Source organism: Podarcis erhardii (genome assembly GCF_964252035.2).
Source record: "Podarcis erhardii genome assembly, chromosome: 15".
NCBI classification, from domain to species: Eukaryota; Metazoa; Chordata; class Lepidosauria; order Squamata; family Lacertidae; genus Podarcis; species Podarcis erhardii.
Genome location: NC_138505.1, coordinates 536,754 through 544,565, shown reverse-complemented (window position 1 = coordinate 544,565; position 7,812 = coordinate 536,754). Strand labels below are relative to the sequence as shown.

Below are 7,812 nucleotides of genomic sequence, written 5' to 3'. Positions count from 1 at the left end.
CTTTAGCTAATGGGGCCTCCCTCTGCTGCCGTGTGATTTCTGTTCTCATCCTGAAGCAAAGTTCTTAACCTGAGGTACTGTTTCTGGGTTAGCGGAATCTGTAACCTGAAGCATCTGTAATCCGAGGTACCACTGTATTTTCAGCTCTCCTGCCCCACTATATTTATTTTGTTTCATAAAATCTATGCACTGCTTAATTATACCTGACGATCCTAGTCTGGGGCCCTTCCTGGTGCACCTCGTCCACAAGAGGCCTGGAGGGCAGCAACCTGAGAGTGGGCCTTTTCGGCAGTGACTCCCCACTTGTGAGATGTTCTCCCCAGGGACACTCGCTTGGCACCTTCACGACAGATCTTTAAGTGCCGGGCAAAAACGTTTCTCTTCTCCCAGGCCTTTTAAACTGTGGGTGGGGGGTTATTGTTTTAGTTTGTTATTATGTTATGTGGTTTTGTAGTTTTATATCATAAAACACCCTGTGATCCTCGGATGAAGCGCAGTGTAGAACTTTTTAATAAGGATAATAAACCCCAAACCCCTCCAAGTGGTTCGCTAAGAGCTTAAAACAATAAAATCACCAGTAAAAGCAGCTCTTTTAAAACATTCGAGAGACAAAAACCAGCAATAAACAAAGAACAGATGGAACCTACATCAACAGCCTCACCTAAACAACGATGTTTCTTGACAGGTACCAAAAAGCATTCAGTGAAGGCGCCTCCTGCCTGGGGTCCATAGGCAGGGAGTTCCAAAGGGTAGGTTCCGCCGCACTAAAAGACTGCTTTCCTCCTTTGCTACACAACTGGTGCCTGTGAAGTCTTTTGGGGGGAGATGGGAGGAGGCCGGGTGTCGTGGGAACCTCACGCAGGTCCCCAGAGGGTGGGAAGGACTAATCTGTTCACAGCTCAGCGCAGGTGTCATCCTCTGCCGCCACCACCTCTAGCGCTGCGTCTCCACGGACGGACGGGTGCTCCCTCTGCAACTCTATTCATGTGCCTTTTAAATCCAGCTGTAATTAAATATGCCTCTCCCCCCCTCCCCCTTTCATTCTGCCTTCTCCTCTCCCTTGTCCCGTGACCTTTTAACACAGAGGGTTTGGGGCAGGGAGGCAACCCTATCCCCAGCGAGCGATTTGATTTCCATCTCATTAACTCGCCTCTCAAACTTTAACCCTCCGGCTCTGCCTGTTGGTGCCCACTCCTCTCCCACCTTTCGCTGCCAGATTTCTCTCCCCCCCTTTTCTTCTACACTCCGCACAGCTCCACCTCCCGCCATTGTCCCTTGCCACCGCCCTCCTGCGATAGGCCTGCTGAGGATGTCAATCACCTCCCTCTTCCGCCCCCTGCTTTAAAAAAAAACAACAAAAAATAAATCCTTTCATTCAATTGAACTTGAGCAAAGTTTTGTAAGGGAGAAAAAGAAAGAGAGAGGGGGGAAAGAGGCACAGAATCCATGGGGCAGACTCAGCCTTTCAGAGCAGCTCTTATCTGATGGTGGGTCCTGAATTTAAAAGCCTTTGCGAGAAGCCTCCGAGCCCCTGTGTTGGCAGCTGTGGTTGAATCCTGCCTCTTGGAGCCCCAGGTTTGGGAAGTGTGTGCAAGAGAGAGTTCACACACACACACAGGGGCAGCAGGACAAGAAAACGGAGCAACGTCGATTTAGCTCAGATTCCCTTCGGCGAAAAGTCCGGTTGAACCCTGACCCTTGCCCAGTTTTGCTCTTCGGACCTTCGCTGGACTCAAGGTAAGACTCTGTGAAACGGTGGAAGCCAGGACAGGATGGTGAGGAGGGCGATTTGACTTTGAACAGGTGGACAGTGGGACTTCCTGAGATGCTCCACAGGTAGCGAGTTTCCGTTTCGGGAGTCCTACCTACCTGCACTCCTCTTTGACCAGATACGAAGGAGAGACCTCTCTAGGTGGGCAAAATGTCTGGGTGGTTTCAGGGACTTCACTAACTTCCTGTTGCAACTCAGAATGGGGGGAGAAATTAAGTTTTAGCATGCATTTCAGTGAGAAACTCTCTAACATGCACTTGATCCAACACACGAAACCCGTCCTTTAGAATTTGCACCCCTCTGAATTTTGCGATCACTTCTGCAGCCAAAGAAGTTGTCCAAAGATGCATATGTTTGGAAACAGCGCACTTCAGAATGCATGTGTTAGAGACTACAACATGCAAAATTGCATTGTATTCGGGGAACGCTTGCAGAAAATATGAACTTTCGTCAAAATGGCATGCAAAAAGTGTGTTTAATTGGAGCAATTTGCACTTGGGCACTAACCCATTTTTGTGTTTGAAAAACAAATTGCTGCAGGAATACAGAGATGTGAATTTAAATTTGGGGGGAAACGAGGGCCAAAAGGGACAGGTTTGTGCACCCCGGATTGCCACCCCGGCTGCTTGCTAGAGATTCTCTGCGCTTGCAGGGCAGAATATTAAACATCCCACCTCCAAAACCGGATACATCCTGACAGCGGGGAAACAAGGAAAATCTTGTAGCAAATGATCTCTCTCTCCCGTCTTGAGCTCTTCTTGGCAAGTTCAGTGGCCCACCTTAATCCCCGCCAGCCGTGTTTATTCCTTGGCTGGCCCCATCTCCTCCTGGAGGGATGAAGTCCCCCGTCTCACTCCATCCCTCTGGCTTCACCCCTGCGTGTCCCCTGACTTGGTTCAGGGTGCTCAGCTGGGCGCTCAGAGCGAGAGTGGACACATGCCTGTGTGGGATGCTGCATGTGGGAAACACACAGAGCTTTCTCTCACAGAGCTTTGCCAGCCTGGCATTCCATGTTCCTGGATGTTCGTTCTGCCTCCTCTGCCCTGCCAGCTTCTTCTCCTTCTTCGTGAAATTGTAGAGTTGCAAGGGACCCCCGAGGGACATCTAGTCCATCCCCTGCAGTGCAGTGGTCACAACTAAATAACCCCTGACAGGTGGCCATTCAGCCTCCCTTTAAAAACTTGCCAGCAAAAAGTGAGTGCTAGTGTCTCATCTGAATCGGCTTTCATAGAAGCAGAGTTAGGAGGGGTCCTGGCTGGGTCATTTTGCCCAAGCCCCTGACAGACGCTCAGGCAACCTTGGCTTAAGAACCTCCAACTTCCTGAGGCAGCCTTCTCCACCGCTGAAAAGCTCTTCGCTGGAATCCTTCACCAGCAGGAAAGGAAGACAGTTATCCGGAAAACAGGTGCCTTGAGTGAGGGTCCATAACCGGCAGCCTGAACCTTTTTGGAACTGAACTCTTGAGGCCTGTGGCTGGGGCTGTAATGACCCCTTTTGCAGCCATGCCTCAAAAGCCCATTACAAGCTGGTTTGGCGAGGAAGCCTTACGCAGTGGGAGAACAGCTGCTTTGCCTGCAGAAGGCTATCCCCAGGTTGGTCTGGGAATGTCTCCCACCTGGAACCCGGGAGTGCCATTGCCTGTCAGTGCAGACACCTATGAGCTAGAGGAACCAGTTGGTCTGCCTCGGCGGAGACAGCTTCCTGCGTTCCTATTTCAACCCTTGGTTCAGAACCATGAGGACTGGAATCTTGGCTTATTTTACAGGCAAGGTCTGCAGCTCAGTGGCAGAACAGCTGCCTTGCATACAGAAGGTCCCAGCTATGGGTGGGGAAGACTTCCTTCCTGGAACTGAGGGCAGCTGTTCTGGGTCAGAGCAGTGGTGAGTTTTAAGCTGAATGACGCCCCTTTCAGTTGCTTCGAACTTCTTCCTAGCCAGTGCGAAGGTTGCCCCTTTAATCTCTCTCTCGGTCTCTGATAAGCTTCAGAGCAGGTATGTTAGGGGAGAATTTCTGGGTGGGATTTCTCTTCAAAAGCCTCAAAACAGTCCACTTTTTAAAATGCATAGCCCAACTTTCTAAGTGTGTATCTTCCCAGGGCTTTCTGCCTTGTGCAAAATACCTCACTACTTTGAATCATTTATTTATTCATCCATATCATGGAATTTACACACTGCTAGATTGCAAACAAACAAACAAAACTCAAAGAGAAAACAGTAGAATCAAGAAAAATCCGCAACCCTCCTTTAAAACATAGGAAAATTAACATACAGAAACAGATTAAAATCACCTCAATTTTCTAAGCTTGTCTAAACAGGGATTTTTTTTTTTTAGCAGGCACCGGAAAGAGTACAGAGAAGCTGCCTGCTTGATTTCAATAGGCAGGGAGTTCCATCTGTGAATCAGTTGTGAATCACTTGCAAGAGTTCCTTCCTGATATCACACTTGTTTTTCTCCAAGGACCTTGGCGTAAATGGTTCTCTCCCTCATCATTTAATCCTACACAACAACCCTGTGAGGCAGGCTGGCCTTAGAGAGGGAATGACTGGCCCAAAGTGAGGTTCATGGCCAGAATCGGCATTTGAGCCCTGCTCTCTCCCAGGTCCCAGTATGACACTCTCAGCACTTTTCTTTCTTTCTTTCTTTCTTTCTTTCTTTCTTTCTTGGATTCTGGCCATCTGATAGCTGACCTCTGACCTGACAAGGGTGCTAGGATCAGCCAGCCAGATTTGTATTTCAAAATAGTTCTGCTCATCCATCAACCCTTTAGAGCTATTTATTGATCGTAGATCAATATGATCTTTATTATGATCGTAGATCCCTCTCCTCCCTCAATTTATCCAATCCTCTTTTAAAGCCATCCAAGGTGTTGGCCATCACAGATTCCCGCACAAAGAACTTCCTTCCTCTCTCCTAACGCAAAACTCAGTGTCCATTCAGAGTCCCTCTGCTCTGCAAATTCTGCAGGAATTTGCAGGAAACTTGGTGGTCGTGGAGAATTAGTTTTTACCCATAGAACCCGAAGGTGACTTGTGCATTTTGAACACCTCTAGCAAGACGTTAATCAAGGAGACACTTCCTTAAAGATCTCGGACGAGGGGGAAGGAAACAGGAAATAAAATGGGCAAGCCCTGTGCATCAGGCCCAGACGATGGAGACCCAGCCTGATTCATTTCTTTCCCCTGCTCACCCCAATCACCTTGGGGAGGTCAGAGTGGGTGCAGAGGAAGGAAGCTTCCCTTCAAAACCTTTCAGAACTCCAGAGGACCTCTTTCCCTCTCGCACCTTTTCAAGAGCCACCTGCCAAAAATTCCATTATTTCGTGTAACAAAGAGAGGCCGGACTCTTTCTCTGCATCCGGGTGCCCAGCCTCCCCCCCCTCTCTCTCCTCCAATTTTTTTTACCTCCCTCCCAAATCCCTTTCGCACTCTTCTTTTCTGCATGGCTCACCTCTCTGTGACACAGAGCGCAGCCTCTTTGGAAGCAGAGAGAGAAAGATGGAGAGGGGGAGATAGAGGCAGCGAGGCTCCCCTCCGCGCATACTAATGAACTCCTGATTGTCAAAGCGCTTTTTGTGTCCCTCCAAGCTCCATTCAGGCCCTTTCCTCTGCATACAATGCAGCCACTGTCTGGCCTGTTCCCCCCTGCGAAACAGACAAATGCTTTCACCTCCGTGCTTTCTATCCCCTTCTTTTCACCCTCGCCGCCTCCTCCTCCTCTACTCTGGAGCCCGGACAGGGTCCCTGCTCCTCAAGGCAAGGAGGCTGAGGTTTCCAGGGCCTGCAGAGATCTGGCGGGGAGCTGTCCAGCCTTTTGCATTTGCCACCCCCAGTTCCTGCTCCCGTTCCACTCCTCCGTGTAGCCAAAGCTCTTCGGGGACACCTGGCACTGCCGTCATCGCAACCCTGGGAGGAGAAGGCCTTGGATGAGGCAGAGAGAGGAGCTTGTCCCAAGCCAACGTCGCCATGCGGCTCCAGAATCTGGCTGTTGGGGGAAGAGGCTTTCATAGAACGGTAGAGTTGGAAGGGACTCTGAGGGTCATCCAGTCCAACCCCCTGCAAAACAGGAGTCACAGCTAAAGACTCCCTGAACCTCTGCTTTGAAATCTCCAAAGAAGGAGAGCCCACCACAGTCAAACAGCTCTTGGCATAAGAAAGTTCTTCCTAATGTTCAGCCGTCCTCCCCTTTCTTGAATCGCTTTGTTCTGGTCCTGCCCTTGACAGGCTAGCTCCATCCTTCATGTGACAGCCCCTCCGATATCTGACGCTGACCATCACGTCAGCTCTCCATCTTCTCTTCTCCAGGTGAAGCATCTCCAGCTCCCTCAACCGCTCCTCATGAGCTTTGATGGTCAGACCCACGATCTCCCTTGGTCACCCTCCTCTGCCCACCTCCCAGCCTTCCTCATTTACAACCCCCAGTCTCCGTTCTTGCTCCCTGGTTTATCCAAAGCTACGGGGAAATCTGGCCTTGCCAAAATCACAACGACTGGGAGGTCAAAGTCTGGAATGAGGGAGAGAGGGACAGCAAGGCTAGTCCCAAGTTGATGTTGCCACGAGGCTCAAGGATCTGGGTGTTGGGGAAGAGGCTTTGGCAGGGAGGGGAGAGAGAGAGAGAGAGAGAGAGAGAGAGAGAGAGGAAGCAGGTGTCTGTGTGGGTCCTGGAAGCTGCCAGATGGCTCTTGCTCCCTGCTCCTGTGGTTCTTGCCTGCTTGCTCTGTTCCAGCCACTGGTTTGTTGGCAAGCTCCCACCAGGACACATCCTGCCACCTCAGTGGGGAACAAGCAGTGGTGCTGGAAGAAGTTCCCTTTTCTCTGCTGCCGCCTGCAGAATTGCCAGGCCTGCCCAAAAAGGCCTTTGCTGCCCACTGGGCCTAAAGATTTGTGAGTTTCCCCAAGAAGGCAACCTTGGAAAGGGGCATGATGTTGTTGGCTTGGAGGCAGGCAGCACTTGGCTTCCTCGCGCCAGGTTGCAAAGCTGGACTTCTGGGTGAAGGAACTGGGTGGGCTCTCAGACGCAATTGAGGTGGCTTGGCACTGGGCGTTTGGGAATCAAAGAGGAGCGCGGCTCCATCAGGCCACAGGGACCCATCCAGCCCAGTGCCCTGGCCTGCTCTCACAGTGGGGAACCAGCAGCCCCAGTGAGAAACCCGCAAGCGAGATCTGAGCACAAGCCCGCTCTCCCCTCCTGCGGTTTCAAGAAACTGGAATTCAGAAGCACAGTAGAGACACGAGAACAGGCAGCGATAGCCCTCTCCTCCTAAATCAGCGAGTTCCGTAGTTTACAAGACGTGAAGAAGGACTTCATTTTATCTGTCTTGAATCTTCTGACACTAGTAGATGCTGACACATGCCTGAGATCAGGGATTCCAGATCACTGATGGCAGAATTGTAGGCTTGGAAGAGTCACCCAAAGAGTTGTCCAATGTGATGCAGGAATCACAGCCAAACGAAGTTGAAGGTTTCTTGAGCTGTCAGGTGCCTTGGAAGGAATGGCATTGGAATAAATAAACTCCTAGAGACCTCAGCTTGCTATGCGCTGCGAAAGCGCACAAGGCAACCAGGAAGGAAGGCAGTCTGCGCTGACCTTGACGTGGGTTTGGAATACGAGCAATTCCAGCAAAAGGCCTACACCTCTCCATCCCCCTGCGATGTGAGAGTGCCGGTCTTGTACACCCTCCGTTCCTAGAGTTGGCCTCCGTGCCCCCAGCCTGTTCCCTCCACGCCCAAACACAGGTTTTAACAAGCTGGCTCTTGTTCCAAGCACCTCGGTGGTGCCCTGGAGGAAGAAACACATTTGCAGCAATCCTCTTTCTCAAGCGACCTGAGGTTACAGTTTAACCAGAGTTTGCTGGAGGCTAGGAAAGGATCTGTGATGTTTGGGTGGCGCTGCTGCCATCCCTGCTGTTTCAGCAGAGGAGCGGAGGGGAATCTCTGAAAATGTTCTGCGGAGAGCTTTGGAGGAAAATGGGGCACTGCCCCACCAGTCTCAGTCTGTCCCCCAAGCAGTCCTCCCTCTACATACCTGCCTACCGTCCTATCTGC

General features: G+C 50.9%; 1 protein-coding gene across 1 annotated transcript in view; it reads left to right on the top strand.

The window, feature by feature from the left end:
* The first annotated feature begins 1,062 nt into the window (after window positions 1-1,062).
* Window positions 1,063-7,812, top strand: part of KCNJ10 (potassium inwardly rectifying channel subfamily J member 10) — a 33,695-nt gene continuing 26,945 nt past the window's right edge. Inside the window, exon 1 of the mRNA XM_081841208.1 lies at window positions 1,063-1,737. The gene's annotated coding sequence lies outside the window, so the exon portion shown is untranslated. The remainder of the gene's footprint in view (window positions 1,738-7,812) is intronic.